Source organism: Rhodnius prolixus, unplaced genomic scaffold, assembly GCF_049639745.1.
Source record: "Rhodnius prolixus isolate KJV_2025 unplaced genomic scaffold, Rpr scaffold_5, whole genome shotgun sequence".
NCBI classification, from domain to species: domain Eukaryota; kingdom Metazoa; phylum Arthropoda; class Insecta; order Hemiptera; family Reduviidae; genus Rhodnius; species Rhodnius prolixus.
Genome location: NW_027411624.1, coordinates 20,086,800 through 20,104,455, shown reverse-complemented (window position 1 = coordinate 20,104,455; position 17,656 = coordinate 20,086,800). Strand labels below are relative to the sequence as shown.

Below are 17,656 nucleotides of genomic sequence, written 5' to 3'. Positions count from 1 at the left end.
GACAGAAGAGGTAAGGTAAACTGTCGTATAATTTAGCAAACACAAAGAAGGTTATAACAAGTGTGCGGCGCACACTCTCAAGGTGAACAAGTGAACTATAAAAATGTTTAAATATCCTCTCTCAAAGGAGTGAGATGAGATCGTGATAATAATAAGGTAAATCACAAAAAGAATAATTGGTATTCTAGAATAAAATAACAACTGACAATTAAAAAAAAAAAAAAAAATTAAACTGAAATTGAAATGATATAGGAAGTGATTAAAGTATAATTTTTGTTTAGTAAAGTTCTAGCAATAATACAAAACTTTTAAGAAAAATAAATAAACGATAAAGAAATAGCATATAATTAGAGATGCAAGTTGATGTTTTAGCGAGAGAGGTAAATACAGTTTTCGTGACGTTACCTTTCACCTACAACCTGCTGGAATAGCTAGAAGGTGATATTTAAGTTGGCCAATATGGTGACCAAAATACATTTATATAAGAAAGGAGTGTAGAAAACCCGCGACCCCGTGCACTATAGGGGTACCCCAGGTAGGAGAATGTTCTCTCACTTTAAAAGGTCAAATCGGCTATATAAACTAACACAGATTACCAATGTGATAGAATAACTTCTACAATTTACATACTGTTCACTTGCATACTGAATTGCAGCAAAGTACGTGATCCTGGTACTTTCAATTTTAATTATTTGTTCCTCCACTTCAAGGGAATTGCATCTGTTCTCAAGATAGGTTTACAATAAAAAAGAAAAAAGCTTTGCACTCGTGGGGTTTTAACCTCTATGAAGCTGAAAACGTGAGGCTGAAAAAAGCCAGCTTTATATCAAAAGCTTAATACTTATATAATCTTGGGTTTCGTGGTATAATGCGAGATTTCAGGGGCCGGCTGGCCAAATCCATCCAGGAGCCTTACTTACCACGATCGGTTCTAAATCAACGTGCCACCATTTCATTATATGTCCGTACAGAGTCTTTTGTGAATGACTATGAGTGGGTCTATCATCTCTTTCTCTCTCACCAACCTGATTTGATTCTATCAATTGGAATGCGACGTGAGAGGAGGACCCCAAAACCTGGGTACTTAGCAAATGATTAACAATAATTATCCTGATGTTGGGAAAAAAAACTTAATACAAATAATTTTTTAATGATTTAAGGCCCGAGGTTATTTGCGCCCGGAGTTTTTTACAGTAAACTCGCAAACAGTGAGCTGCAAGAAGCTCCTAGGGAAAGAGAAAATCTAAGCGCCAGCAGCTGGATTCGAACCCAGGACTTCCGCGTGGGAGTCCAATACGCTACCCTCATAGCTAATCCCCTCCCTAATATTCTTAATTTAATTTTTGAAAACTTTACTAATGTGTAATAAATATTCATATTTTATGAGCCATCTCATCACATAAATCATTAGAACAGGGGCGTGTTTAATGTTTAAGAATAATAAAATCTAATGAGAAACTTAAATAAACATAATTTCCTTTAAAAATATTGAATTTTTATTAAATTTCGCCCTAAAAATTATTTATTATTAGCAATAAATAATAAAGGCCATTGCTGTTAATAAATATAAATAAATTAACGTTACTTTATGTTAACGATCGAAGCAAGAGAAAAATTATGGAAGTTACAAGAGTATTCGAGGAAGGGAGATAAAAGCAATAACAAAATTATGGTAAGTAGGGGGATAATGCAACCCCCAAAATTACGATACAAAATACTTTAGAAGTTTTAAAAATTCACTGCAAGTTTTTAAGTGCAGTTTTTTTTTTAAATTTGATAAACGATATTATTGTAATATATTTCTAATTCACAAATTCCTAAAAAATGTATTGATGTTTAGAGCGTTTGCTTTGAATGAATGAACAGATATTTGAATTAATGCCCCACTCATTATATTAATCTTTATTTACCTTCTATGTATTATTTAAAACATTATTTCTATAACTCTTTCTGTTTATATCTTTTTTGTTTAGATATATATTTTTCTTGCTTTTTAGTTGTTCGGGTAAGATATTGTAAGTTTCATTATATTATGTCTTTTGATTTATAGAATTTGTGCCAAATAACATAACTCTTTTTGTAACAGGTATACCTAAACCTTTATACAAAAAATAAAGTGCAGTTTTTAATACCTCACAGTGAATGAACAGTAAAATTAGGAAAAACTTTTCAGACCAATTTATTCGCAGTCAGAACTCTACAGAATTCTATAATTCTACAGAACTATCGACATTCCCCAAAAAAGGTAGAATTTTAGTTTGCATTAAAAGCCAGATTTTTTAATTCTGAGTTGTAATGTGTTTATTTTGATAAGTACCTTCTTTTACTTTGTTCAGCATTGCCAAATAAATTTATCTTTACAGAAACTTTTATTAAATCAAAGGAATAAAAAAGACAAAGAATGCTCTAGGAAAGTGTAAAAATTATGTCCAATAATCGTAATAACATGGGGCTTTTTCTTATATAACTTGGCAGGTTCGATCAATCGGTGGCCATCATCCCTCTTACATAAGTAACCCTCAGACTAATATTAATGTTCTAAATTGGCCAATTTAGTTTGCATATTGGGCGCAAACAAAAATGCAGCATAAAAAGTGGCTGGCCTTCAATGTCCGTCAAAAGATTTTACGTTTTAATAAATAACCAAATCTTTTGAAATCTCTTGAAATCAACTTTGTTAGTTATTAAAAACTTGAAATGTTCATTGTTTTTTGGTTATTGATTTATTAAATCAAAGATGGAGGAAAGAATAATGCAAATTTCAGTCAGTATTTTTGCCGAGCTTTCGACCTAGGGACTAGGTCATCTTCAGGGCTTATTGATAATATAATATACAAATTGTCAAAGGCGAGAAAAGGCCAATTTTACATAGCCATACAATCTAGTGTCCCCCAAAAGACCATGGTTTTTCAGATATAAGAACTACAATAGCAAGTTTGTTAGCAGTCATTAGAATGAGGTTTAATCACAATTATTCGCCGCACCATCTAGCCCAGGATTGGTGTGGAAACAACGCACAAGTGTTCGAGTACTTCTGGAATAATGGTAGACGCCAACCACCTTATTCTGGAATGTGCTCATAACTCTAATGGAAGAGAAAGATTGTGGAGAGCTGTTCTAGCGACTGGATGGCCCTTACCCGACAATGTAAACACTATACTTGCATCTGATGATGGCAACATTTACGCAGAACTCTTTGAGTTCATAAAAAAAACAACATGATAACGCTGTAATTAATCAAAATACTGAAGACGCTCGTCATGTATAGGGTTTATAGTAGAGTAGACAACTAAGAAATCAAAAACCTTAACTCAAAATAATCAAATATAATCATTGATTTTATGCTTTATTGGGGGAGATTTTGGATATATTAACTCGCAAAGATGATTTGCTAAGTTCAAAGAGCCAAAAACAAGGGAAAAATATTCTATCCTAGTTATTGCACAGTTGGTGTATACTTCTGTTCTGTCACAAGGTGAAATAAATACTGAAGTTGCGACCAACTTTCTTTATTTAAAGAGCAGAATGTTTTGATTATAATTTCGATTTTTTGAGTCCACGCAATATTTATCGGCACATTCAAAATGCAATGCAAAAAATATTCGCCGTATTTTCGTTAAAAACCATTATTATTCTTGAATAAATTATAAAATGAAAAAAAAAATGGGATGAATGGCACGAGATTTTGGGGAAAGGGAAAAGATAGGAATTGTTACAGGGCATGAATAATTAAATAGCTCCAACATAATCAACAGCAGGCAGTGAGCATGCAGAGCTATACAGTGTGTATGGATCAGAATTGTAAAATAGCAAAGAGCTGCAACGACCGGCCCGAACGCAACAAACTAGAACTGCACAGGCTTCAAACACTCAGCACTACCACACGAATGAAATGTTACGGGCCTCTAAAACCTTTGGAGGGGTATAATTCTGCTAGATCTGGCAACATAGCAATAATACAAAAGTACACTCCGCTCACATAACAAATGGCTACCACTAAACAATATACGGTACAAATAAAATTAGTCATTTTAATCGAATTTATTTATAATAAAAAAAAGAAGAACCTACAAAAATAATCCATGAAATTGAAATACTAATATTTTATAATTCAGAAATTTAAATTTAAGTAACCCAATATTCTGGGGGCCTCAAAATTATGAAAATCTGGTTGGGCCTGTTATTGCTGTATAATACCGTTTATTTTATACGTCATAGCAAACATGTTATATTTTTCTGACATTCACCAATCAACAGAAGTTGATTCCTCAGTTTAGTGTTCGAGAATTTGACTTTTATTAATTTTTTTGTCATAAACTAGTTTGCTGTCAGAGTAAGGGATATGTTAATACTTAGAATGTTAACTGTAAATGTTTCTATGTTTATAAAATAATTTATAAAAAAAAATGTAATACATTAGGTATTTAACCAGATAAGCGCGGAATTTAATTTTAAAAAACCTCCCACAGAGTGCGGAATTAAAAGCAGACAATGACGTGTATAAAAGTCTAATGCAGGACAAAACAACCAAAAGTTTACAACGTACGTAATAGTCACTGCCAGCATTTTTTTCTGTAATTTCTGGGGCTTACAGATTACCAGAGCATTCTGTGCTCATTCAAAAATCTTGCACCACTTCACATATGCATTGCCTAGTTAACTAGGGACGCAACAGCGTTTACAAGGAAGAAAAGTGCTTTGAATTCTGTGCAAAATGAAATCATACTCGTACTGAGATCTGAATCTCTATCTAAGGTAAAAACGGCATTGCACAAGGGTTGAGAGCTGCGTAATTCCTAATCTCTAATGCGGAGACCAAACATGTACCAACCACTTATCATTTAGCAATTTAGCTAACTCCCACCGCAGTACTATTGGTAAGATAAAGGAAACATCCCACCAAATAATATTCTTATTGTATTTTATTAAAATTTCGAGATTCTATAGTTAATGGCAATTTTATATATTTTCACAACGAGTATACACGTCTAACGCACCGTAACAGAGATTTGGTTTGACGTGTATACTCGTCGTGAAAAATATAAAATTGCCAACTATAAAATCTCAAAATTTTAATAAAATACAATAACTGGGACTAAATTGCTAAAACAAAAATTCAATTAATTTCCCACAAAATCTGCTATCAGTAGGAAAAATCTAGCCTACAGGAGAATAGAGCGCGTATAGACATTGTACTATAATGATATGAGTATAGAAATAAAATAGAAATAGTTGCCATAGTTACAACAGCGAAAACGTTCAGCTTAGTTTGATGTCATGCCCTAGCTAGTTTTATGTTAAAGACGCGTATAGAAACATCACAGCCGTAACTAGAAGGCAAAGAAGACACGCGCTGACAGAGAAAATACAGGGCATATACTGTATTTAGCAGCAGGGGATCAAAGGAACATGTATAATGAGATAATTCGATAAAATGCTTGAGTGTTAGAAAAAATAATAATAATTCGTTTCTCTATTCTTCATTTTCTCACTTTCCTTAACTAGATAACGGAAAATAATGCGATCTAGCCAAATTATGGATTTAGAATTCAAAAAAGAGTTTTATTAAGAACTTAGTCTAGTAAGTGAGTGAGCAAAATTTCGCGAAAATCTAAAAATTACGAGATGCTGAAACTTTATAATTAAATTACTCCTCCATTGGAGGATGATGGCAATACTTCTTTAATTAAAACTTACAGTTTAAAAAGTAAAATAGTATAAATGATATATTATAGTATAAGTAGTTTAAAAAGGGTTTCTTAAACGACAATAAGGGAAGGGATTAGCTATGAGGTTAGCATACTGGACTCCCACCACGGAGGTCCCGGGTTCGAATCCAGCTGCTGACCCTTAGATTTTTTCTTCCTAGGCGCTTCTTACAGCTCACTGTCCGGTGATGGACAGTGTTGTTTGTAACGAGAGAACACTGTCCGGAGGCCGGCAGTGCACTGAAAAAAGCTACGGGCGCCAATAACCTTTGATGTTGACGCGCCTTAAATCATTAAAAAAAAAAAAAAAAAAAAAATTGGAAATAAAGTTAATATAAATAACAGGCAATGGAGCCGATAAATGCCGACAATAAACGATCGCATATAGAGAGAAATGTGATATTAAAAAGGCATGGCTAATGCTGGATGGGTTAGAGATCAAGGAAATTCATAGGAATCTCTTCTTTTTCCTAGTAATTTGTTCGGTCTAACCCATCGTTATTTGATGGCATAGGTTTGAACTTACTTTCAATACTTTACTGTGAGTTTATCCGCTATAACTCGGGAACGGAATATCCTAGAAACTTCAAAGTTGATATTTCATTCAGCTGCCACCAGAGGAAGTGACAATAAATTTTTGGTCAAAATAGCTCCACCGGAAGTACCACTTTACTGAATAGATTTTTCACTTTTTTAAGGTTTTTTCAAAAACCACTTCTTGGATTTTCTCCAAACTTGGTATAATTATAGCTCACAAATAGTTCTATAACTTTTATTCGAAACATTTTTCTGTAATACTTCGAATAAGGGCACTTTTGAGGGCTCTTTTGTATATGAAAATGGCCAGTATAAGTGTCTGTGACATATAATAAACAAACAATATTAATAATAATTTAATGCAGTAAAATTATTTAAAATATATCAATTGTTATAAAATGTCAATTAAACTCAAGAACGTCGTTTAATCAACTTTTTAAACTTACGTATACTTAACTTTTTTTGCTAAGAAGTTAGAAAGAAGTATTGCAATCATCCTCAAATTGGGGGGACTCAGTCTAATTATAAAGATCCATCTAACTAGGATTTTTAATTTTGCAAAATTTTGTTCACAAATTCAGACTAAGTTCTTAATAAAACACTTTTTTGGTCTCAATTGGCCTCAAAATGGATACATCTGGTGAAAATTGGACTTTATTGGCAAACATTTTCCTCATCTAGTTAGGAAAAGCGAGAAAATAAAGAATAGAGAAACGAATTTTTTTTTTTAAATAAATATTTACACATTTTATTGAATCATCTCATTATATATGTTGCTAGAAGACCACCTGCTCAGAAAAGTAAACAGTAGAGTCTTGACTTCTGATTACGGCTGCTTATTTTTTAAATAAATAAATAATAAATACAAAATGAATAAATAAAAAATAAATTAATATTACGCAAGAAAATTAAGAAAATAAGTTTTCACAATTTAACTCCTGCTTCTTTCCAATTGAACATTAAAACATTTTATTTTGAAAGATAAAGTAAGAACAATGATGGCACACTTCTCCTCCATTTCTATGTAAGTAATGTTGGTCGTAAGCAGTGTTAACTGATTACGCCATATAGTTGTGTTATATCAGACTCGTTCGGATAGTGTAAAGTGAATTTACAATATTACATAAGTTACAATCAGGCCCTTCTCTCAGATCTTATAAAATGCATGAAAAGAAACTGTTAAACAAGAATCTTTTAAAAGAAACAGAAAAGAAAAGAAAAGTTAATACAAAATTACGAAAGAATATTATAAATTTGAATAGCAATAATATAAGAAAAGTTAATACAAAATTACGAAAGAATATTATAAATTTGAATAGCAATAATATAAGAAAAGTTAATACAAAATTACGAAAGAATATTATAAATTTGAATAGCAATAATATAAGAAAAGTTAATACAAAATTACGAAAGAATATTATAAATTTGAATAGCAATAATATAAGAAAAGTTAATACAAAATTACGAAAGAATATTATAAATTTGAACAGCAATAATATAAGAAAAGTTAATACAAAATTACCAAAGAATATTATAAATTTGAATAGCAATAATATAAGAAAAGTTAATACAAAATTACCAAAGAATATTATAAATTTGAATAGCAATAATATAAGAAAAGTTAATACAAAATTACCAAAGAATATTATAAATTTGAATAGCAATAAAATAATAATTCAAAAATTAGAAACTGTAGATAACGTTGTCTCTTTATCACGAATTGCAGCGCTAAATGGGATTTTGGGGCTAATTATTTCATTGTGTAATGAGTACTAACAATCACCCTGGTTCAAATTTGAACGGTGCAATTTTCTGTTATTTGGTTATGCTGAAGTTAAGACGTCGATAGAAAGACTATATAACCCTAAAATTTCTAAATGATTACTGTTACGAACTTAGGCACTTTAACTTGATAGCCTATCAAAGCTGTATCAAAGCATTCCATAGTATATTAATTAATAAGACAAACAAAAAATCGGCTTAACTACAAATGTGTTTGGAACAAATGCATAACGAATAAAAATTCGTGGGATCCACCAATTCCGAACAATGCAGCCACAGATGTATGAAGAAAAGCTGGTAACTGCACCAAGAGGCCTAGAAAATCTAGCTGGAAAGATCTTTGCCAGAACTTTCAGCCTTCTTAAGTAGAGGAGTGTCCATGACTTACGGGAAACGGAAGCTCTTTCAGAAATAATCCGTTATCCTCACCCACATTGTCAGGAAACAATCAAGGCTTTCAATGCACACGAACTGTTTAGAACTGCAATCACAGATCCTCTACGAGTAAGCATTTTTCCAGAACAATTACTTAATATGCTGGATACGGGACATATAGGCAAAGAAGAATCTGTCAGAGGCTTGGTAAAAGCTCAAAAAGAACCTAATTTGCCAAGGGCTATAACGAAAGCAGTCCTTTAATAAGTTCAGGGTTTTGATGCGAATTTAAGGCTTAATGATGCGAACAAGAAATGAAGACTCTGAAGACATTTGGCTAATCTATAGGCCACAGTGATTACTACAAATTTTGCGTTACTACTGAGGAGAACCGCTCTAATGCTTCTACCAATGAACAATTCAGTGCTCAAAGAGATGCTACATGTTTGCATCAAATAAGAATGTAAATATTTTTTTAAAAAAGGCCCAAAAACGTTTTGGATGTTGTAACAACTTATAATTGTACAGTTACCTTTGTACAGATGCCGGAAGCTTCGTCAATTATGCAAATGAATGGAACTGCTTCTGCTGTACATGCTTAAGCCATTGCTTGATCTCAGGTAATCATGAATATAGTAACTCTATTAGAGCCTGTGAATGCTTAGATCATTCACTTCCCAATTTTTTACTTTTAAACTCGCGTGAATTTCTTACAGAACATCAATTTCAGACTATTCGTAAATGTCATAGGTTATGCAGCGAAAAGTAGTCATAATTACACAATTAAATTCCATAGTCTTTCATTTGCATTAACTGACAACTGATTGCAATAAAATAACTAAAAATTATTTTTTAAAAAAATTTCCCTCACATCCATAAATGCGGCAAAACAAAATTTTCCCTCTTCCTTTTACATTTGTAATGACGACTAGGCGGTTGGTATTCCCCTTTTTAGGAGATATGATTTGCGTTTTATTTTCAAGGTTGATTCGAGCCGAAATCTTGTCTAGTTTGTGTGATTCAATGTGGCGTCTGTCAGATTTAGACGTGGTCGCAATGTTTCTTAATTCTTCAAATCACCTAAATCAAGAATAACCTAATTTGCCTAGGGCTATAAAGAAATCAGCCCTTTAAGTTCAGGTTTTTTGATGCGAATTTGAGGCTAGATGATGCCAACAAGAAATGAAGATTCTGAAGACATTTTAGCTAAATGTACGAGGGTCGTTTGAAAAGTCCGTGCAAAAATAAAAACTACTTAATTTTTTGGGGTAAACCTTTTTTATTTTTCAACATAGTCTCCTTTTAGGCTTATACACTTCGTCCAACGCTGCTCTAGTTTGTTGATCCCTTCCGAATAATAGGATTTGTCCAAGTCTGAAAAATAGCCATTCGTTTCTGCAATCACCTACTCGTTTGAATAAAATCTTTTTCCCGCCAGCCATTTCTTCATATTGGGGAACAAATAGTAGTCCGAGGGAGTCAAGTCTGGAGAATAGGGGGGATGTGAAACGAGTTGGAACCCTATTTCCATTAATTTTGCGACCACAACTGCTGAGGTGTGAGCTGGTGCGTTGTAGTGATGGAAAAGGACTTTTTTGTGGGCCAATCGTGGGCGTTTTTCTTGCAGCTCGGTTTTCAAACGGTCTAATAACGATGAATAATATGCACCTGTAATAGTTTTACCCTTTTCCAGATAGTCGATGAGGATTATTCCTTGCGAATCCCAAAAGACAGTCGCCATAATCTTTCCGGCCGAAGGAACGGTCTTCGCCTTTTTTGGCGCAGATTCCCCCTTGGTAACCCATTGTTTAGATTGTTCTTTGGTCTCAGGAGTGTAGTGATGTATCCATGTTTCATCCACAGTGACGAAACGACGCTTAAAGTCCTGCGGATTCTTCTGGAACAGCTGCAAACCGTCCTTGCAACACTTCACACGATTTCGTTTTTGGTCAAGCGTGAGCAATCGCGGCACCCATCTTGCGGATAGCTTTGTCATGTCCAAATGTTGATGCAAAATATTATGTACCCGTTCATTCGAGATGCCCACAGCACTAGCAATCTCACGCACCTTCACTCTTCTGTCATCCATCACCATATCATGGATTTTATCAATGATTTCTGGAGTAGTAACCTTTTTGAAAATTTTGAAACCACTTATAAACTTTTCTAATCGAAGGTGCAGAGTCACCATAATGTTTATCAAGCTTCTCTTTAGTCTCCTCTGGCGTTTTGCCTTTTATAAAGTAGTGTTTAATCAACACACGAAATTCTTTTTCGTCCATTTTTTGAAAATCACTCGACTTCCTCGATTCAAACGAATGCCAAACACAAAGAAATAGACCGATCTGGCTGAAACTTGGTGTGTGTTCTTCCAAGAGATGCTACTAACTAAACATAACCTCGATACGCGCCAGTGGTGCTATCTCTCGTGACTTTGCACGGACTTTTCAAACGACCCTCGTATAGTCCTCAGTGATTACTACAAATTTTGCGTTACTACTGAGGAGAACCGCTCTAATGCTTCTACCAATGCCAGGGAACTTAGCATTCGTCAATTATGCAAATGAACGGAACTGCTTCTGATAAAAAAAATAAATAAATAATAATGATAGACAAGTTGGTACAATTCAGTGCTCAAAGAGATGCTACATGTTTTCATCAGATAAGAATGTAAATATTTTTTTAAAAAAGGCCCAAAAAACGTTTTGGATGTTGTAACAACTTATAATTGTACAGTTTTTGTTTTTGATTCCATTTATCTTTTGTGTTAACTTCCAACTTAATTTTGTATTTGTTGACTTAAATATATAACCTCTTTTGCAACGCAGTTTCGAATTACAATTTTATCCGTAAATCTTCAACGATTTTTGAAGGTAATACAACTGAAAATCATTTGATTTACTACAAACAGCCAGTCGCAGTAAAACATTTGTGATGTTTTTTATTGCTTAATACAGAAATATATCTTAACGAGATTTTTCAATAATTAAGGATTCAAATTGGCAAGGAATCGGTCCAAATAAAAACAACAATTCGTCTTTCAGTTCTTCTGTAACTCAACCAATCCGCATGGCCACGTAAGTTTCAATAATTATAAAAAAATGTATTGTATTTTATTTATTTATTTTTGGATTACTGTGTTTCAATCCACTTGATTGTTCTGCATTGTTTTATTTGTAATATCCAGGCCCTGAATAAGGCAATATATTCGCCGAAACGTGGGCAAAAAAGACGGGAGTAGTTGTTTTTATTTGGACCGATTCCTCGCCAATTTGAATTCTTAATATAATATTTTGACGGTCACTAAAACCAGTATAATTTGAACTTTTCAATAATTTGTTAGAATCAAGGCATTTTCTCGTCAGCATAATAGTAAATGGAGAATCAAAAGCAAAAAGATTCAGAGAGACTTCAGTTTAAAGATATTATTTCTTTTACCCATTCAGGTAGAACTGAAAGACCAACAGTAAATAAGGTAGTCTGACCAGGCTAGGAGGCACCAGAAGGTAGAATGCATTAAAAAACCTGTACACTTAATCCACCTGACCTGCCCTTTACAAGTAAAAGATTTCCAATCAGGGCTTTTAGTTTAGACTCTAGAATTTCTACCTGCTTTTTTAATAAGTGACTATCATAAAAAGTCTCTCTACAAACTATTAATAGATAATACAGCTCCATAGTAAATTAAGTTTCTTTTCTAAACTCTTCTTTAGTACTTATCTTCTAATTATTATTAGTTACTCCTCCTTTGTACTCATTTTCGGTGCTGTAGTCCCCTATGTTGCTGTACAACGCGGTTACTTCTTCGTCCAGTACAAGCGCAAAAACTGTGTACTGTCATAGAATTCAAAAAAAATGGACAAAATAGTTGCGAAATGTTTAAAAGGTTAAAGCCAGTCTCAAGAACATTAGAAACTGTCCAATAATCAAGTTCAATTCCTGCACTGCGAGCAGATTTAAAGCAAATTTTCATATTTATATTAAAGTAATTGAAAAAGGTAAATAAATGCTAATAGGCCGCAACAATCAGAGTGGGGTATTAGATAAGTGGTTAAAGAATACTGGTTTTCAGCACAAAGATCACAGGTTCGCATCCAGCTGCTTGACCCATTAGATTTTTCAATTCCTAGGAGCTTCTAAAGTTCACGGGTCCAGTGATGCGACAGTTTTGTCTGTATTGAGAGAACACTGTCCGGAGACCGGCAGTGCACTGAGTAGCAATGATCTCAGATATTGACGATGCTTAAAAATGAAAATTTTGAAGAAATATTACGAACATTTTGCAATTCGCGTTAATGTGTTTTGATAACAGATTTTATTATGTGAACTTCTGTAAGTGTCCAAAAGTACGTGCCAACAACTTAAAACTTACTACGTAGATCAGATTAAATTCTTAGTAGAATAAATGTTACATTAGTAGTTGATAAATGTGCAGTCCAACACTGACGTACAATTTACAAAACAAAAATTAACCTGTTTAAAGTACAACAGACTGCTACTTAAGTTTAAATCAATATAACAAGCGAAACTAACTTTAATAAAAATCTGCAAGGAAGGTTTTTTTTTCTTTTCTTTTTCATAAATGAGGCATGAAGAGAGAGAATGCTCTATTGTTGGACACGGAGGTACGTGTCAGCAATAGTAGTTTTTTGCCGACCACCTGGCAACACTGTAAAGTGAGAGGTTTTTTGTAAAGTGTGATTGTAGAGGTGGTAATCACGAAACGGGGCGCTGTGAGGCAAGAAGGAACTGGAATGGCCAAGAGGTGGTGGGGAATAGTAGCAGTGTTGCCAGATTGCTGCTACACAGTTGGAATATAGTTTAACACACAGTGTTACCACCATTGGGTAGTTATTATATTCTATACTAATGTATTACGCCTTCTCTTTACAAATACACCAACACATACACAAAAAAAACTGTCCGCTATAAATTTGCTACCTTTACAACCAACAAACTCTTCATCAAACACATTCGCGAAGGCGACTCTCCCCACCAGAACCAGTTTTAACAAGAGTTCGCTCTACTGTAAAAATTTTTAAAAAACCTTTCATTCTACTGTGTGACTTAGAATAGTGTGTGTTACATTTTTTGTATTTTGAGATTTGTTTTTTAACATTTAATACTTTTCATTATAACCAAAAATAAAATAAAGATATTTTTAAAAAAGTGTTCCATTACTTTTTTAGATATTAAACAAAACAAAACCATTGGTATTGGGTAAATATAATTAGCTGTTTTTTTGACTTCCTGTCTCAGTGCAAAGATCTACTGGTAGAATTGTTATATTTCCTCAATTTTAATATAACAATTTAAAATAAAAATAATTGTTATTATTGAAGTTACATGATCTTAAAACAATATTAGTTTCGATACAAGTATGGTACACGTAGCGTAAATAAATTCTAAATAATCAAGACTAAGTAAAATAACATTCAAAATCACAGGATCTCACGACGTGTATTTTTGTTGAAAATAACGATCGTAAGTTCTTTTTTCTCTTGGTGACGAACACTTACTATTCTTTTTAGAGATAAATAATTTCTATTATGGTTTAACTTAAAAGCTGTCGAATTCATTTCATAAATATACATATCTCATTTTAGAACTTAAAAGTTCTGGTATGAAATAAATGACTTCTATTCAGTTTTAACTTATAAACTGTTGAATTCATTACAAAAATACTTTATATCTCATTTTAGAACTTAAAAAGTTCTGTTTTGAAATAAATGACTTCTATTCAGTTTTAACTTATAAACTGTTGAATTCATTACAAAAATACTTTATATCTCATTTTAGAACTTAAAAAGTTCTGTTTTGAAATAAATGACTTCTATTCAGTTTTAACTTATAAACTGTTGAATTCATTACAAAAATACTTTATATCTCATTTTAGAACTTAAAAAGTTCTGTTTTGAAATAAATGACTTCTATTCAGTTTTAACTTATAAACTGTTGAATTCATTACAAAAATACTTTATATCTCATTTTAGAACTTAAAAAGTTCTGTTTTGAAATAAATGACTTCTATTCAGTTTTAACTTAAAAACTGTTGAATTTATTCCTCAATAATTTATTACATCTCATTTTATTAAATAATCAAGAAATTCTGTGAGATACATTTAAGAGGACTTGATCAATAAAATAACTAATTTTTCATCGGCGTTTCAGCACTATTTTACTCTCTTTTTCTAAAATTTTTTGAACAGTATAGTAACATTGTAAGCTTTTACGTAAACAACAATCTTATGTTTAAATATTTACGAAATTATTTTCAACATCACAAAAATGAATTTGTTAAATTATCGTATACAAAATTTTATTTAAAGCTACTGGAATAGTTTATTTTTTCTTAAAATTTAAGCACTGGAGAAGACGATAAATTAGTGTCGTTTTATTGAACGAATCATCACGAATAAAAAAAAATGATTCTCGTTACTAGAAATAACACAGAATGAATCAAAACACAGAAAAAAAATAGGCTAAAAAAAAGACTTTTTAAGAGGAACTTCTCAAAGAGAAAATGGTTTAAAAGTATGTAAAAAAAGGAATTTTGTCACTTTATTGTTATAGAAAATATATGAATTATAGAATAATAGTAGATAAAAATAATAATAAAGTCAAAAAATATAATAATGTAACCTCAGTGGAACAAGGACAACTAGAATATAGAGAGGTCATAAGAACATTGGTGTTGTTCAACTCTATTCATTCGCACCAGCCCTTGATGGTAAAGTGGTGGGGGTCAGATAAATCTCATGTTAATAATTCTTTGCCAACCACAATTAATTCTTACCAACTGTCAGTTTACATGGCTATCTCTAATTAAAATCTTCACAAAATAAGAAATTACAATTACTTTGCGTGAAGAGTCCTAGGATAAAAATGATAACAACCATCTTAGTATAAAGATGGACCTGAAAAGGGGAGCTGATGTCGTTCCAACCGACACCGAATTCCCATGTGAACACTTTTTACTACTTTTCCTAAAATTATAACTCACTGAATTTCCTTTAAACTCCGCATAATTCTTACCAATAAACATTTTGTAAAACCGACTATTACTCTGAAATATAACCTTTCAAAGAAGCCTTCCCGGAGAATTGCCCTAAAACCAATTAACCATAAAAAGTTAACTCAAAAACTGAATAGCCATTTTTGAGAAAATGATCAATTCTTTGAGTAAAAAAAAAAGAAGTTTAGGTAGATGAATACTCCTAAAATCCGATTTTTGCAACATAATTAACCATCTTTGTCCGTATACAAGATATAGCACTGTAGTTTACAGAACAAAATGGCACTTTTAAAGAAATATAGCCAATGTTAAACAAACAAACTATTCTAATAAAGGCATGAAATCAGGTGAAAGTTGAAAGAAAAATAGATTACGTCAAACGTGATTAAAAGTTCATAGTTGGTTGGCCAACAGAATACTGTTTATAAAAGAAATGGATCATTATTCGAAGAACTGAAATTATTATAAAAGTTCATTTTGCTGCAATTAGCGAATAATGCTTTCATAATTTATGGGTTTTTAAATTGTTTGCCAGATTGATGTTAATTGACTTCTTTCGCTGAATTAAGAGATAATTGGTGCCTTAAGTCAGCGAGAAACTTTTTATTTTCTTTTCAGATCAAAATTTGAAGTATGTTAAATAAATTCACGACGCAGAAAAGTAGATTTTGACAGAAACATCTGCCCTGCGGCACAAGAAAGTTTAAGCTTATCGCACAGCAAGTGTACATTCTTAACGTTCCATGCCACTAGACGGTTCCACCTAAACTGGAAAGAAGAACACTTTCGAGACTTGATATTGCAGTTTTGAGACAATGCTGTTAAGTGTCTTGTGACTGGAGAATAGTGCTAATGAGAAAGAAGAATGGTAATGTTTATAGACCCCCTTTGTACTGGGGTATGAGCATGTTAATCGTAATGAGAATTAAAGAAGGTAGGACTATTTTGATATGAATCAGGGTGCACCGTTAAAGAAAACAAAAAAAACAGTGTGACCAACCTAAAAAAAAACGTGTAATATCGCTCCAGGAAGGGCGCATTTTGGGTAGATGGATTCGGCTAAAACCATGGCGTCAGTTAGCAACAAAACGAGATGAAAGAACGTTCATGTATTGAGACATTTTACAGAAGCACATACTCTCGCTAAGCTCAATTTCATAAATTAGGCACGATCGTAGCAGTACCTTCAATCAAGTATAGAACGCGAAAGCCCTTTGATGGTAACATTAAAAATCGAAGCACAATCATGGGGCTAAAAAGGGCCCTTCACATACATAGACATGTTTCAATGTGACGGATTCAGACTGTGGTGCAAACAATCAGAACATCGATCACGGATAGTAATGGACCTAAAAAGGGCAGCTGATGTTCAATCCAATCAAGTATACGTAGAACGTGAAAGCCCTTTGAAGGTAACATTAAATATCGAAGCACAATCATGGGGCTAAAAAGGGCCCTTCACATTCATAGACATGTTTCAATGTGACCGATTCTAACTGTGGTGTAAACAATCAGAACATCGATCACGGATAGTGATGGACCTAAAAAGGGCAGCTGATGTTGTTAATCGTCCAAAACAAAAATTCTGGTGTTGCACTAGATATGAGTGGTGTGTTCTAAATTTTAGGGTTTGATAAAACAGCTGAGTACACTGCACATTTTTATGTATTTTACGCTAAATAAAGGTAATGAATGGTGGGGACCAGTCAGCCTACGTACTGAATTTTGCAATAAATACTTCCAAGTGTTATTACAAAAAGGGATTTAAAAGAAACACATTGGCCCACTACCAAACAAACACAAGACAGAACTGGACGTAGACTTGTACAAAGAGAAAAGAGCACAAGAGCTGGGACAAAGAAGGCTGGGCACAGTTTTTGAGTGCTCAAGTTGTCTGGGTAGGTACATAAGTAAACCGGTGTGCAAGGAGTGGGAGGTTATTCAGGGTGCGAGGCACTCGGAGGTCAATGGCCTCTATTCTGCGTTCTCCACACTGAGATAACATTTAACTCGTGCAGGGTGGGAGATTGGAAAGTGGGACTTGGGCTGCTGTTTGTTGCTGTTCTCAGTACCGAATTGCACTTACTGATTTTACTCTACCGGAAGGATGGAGCAACAGAAAAAAATAAAATATAGTCTGCAGTGACACACATATATGCCTTTTCTCTTATTAAAGAACCAGCAACCAGCTTTCTTTGACAGATCTCTGTTCTTCCATATAAATATAATATATTCAAAG

At 33.0% G+C, this 17,656-nt stretch overlaps 1 protein-coding gene across 3 annotated transcripts in view; it reads right to left on the bottom strand.

The window, feature by feature from the left end:
- The window catches only part of spen (spen family transcriptional repressor split ends), a 187,878-nt gene that overhangs the window by 137,299 nt on the left and 32,923 nt on the right, over positions 1-17,656 (bottom strand). The window lies entirely within an intron of this gene.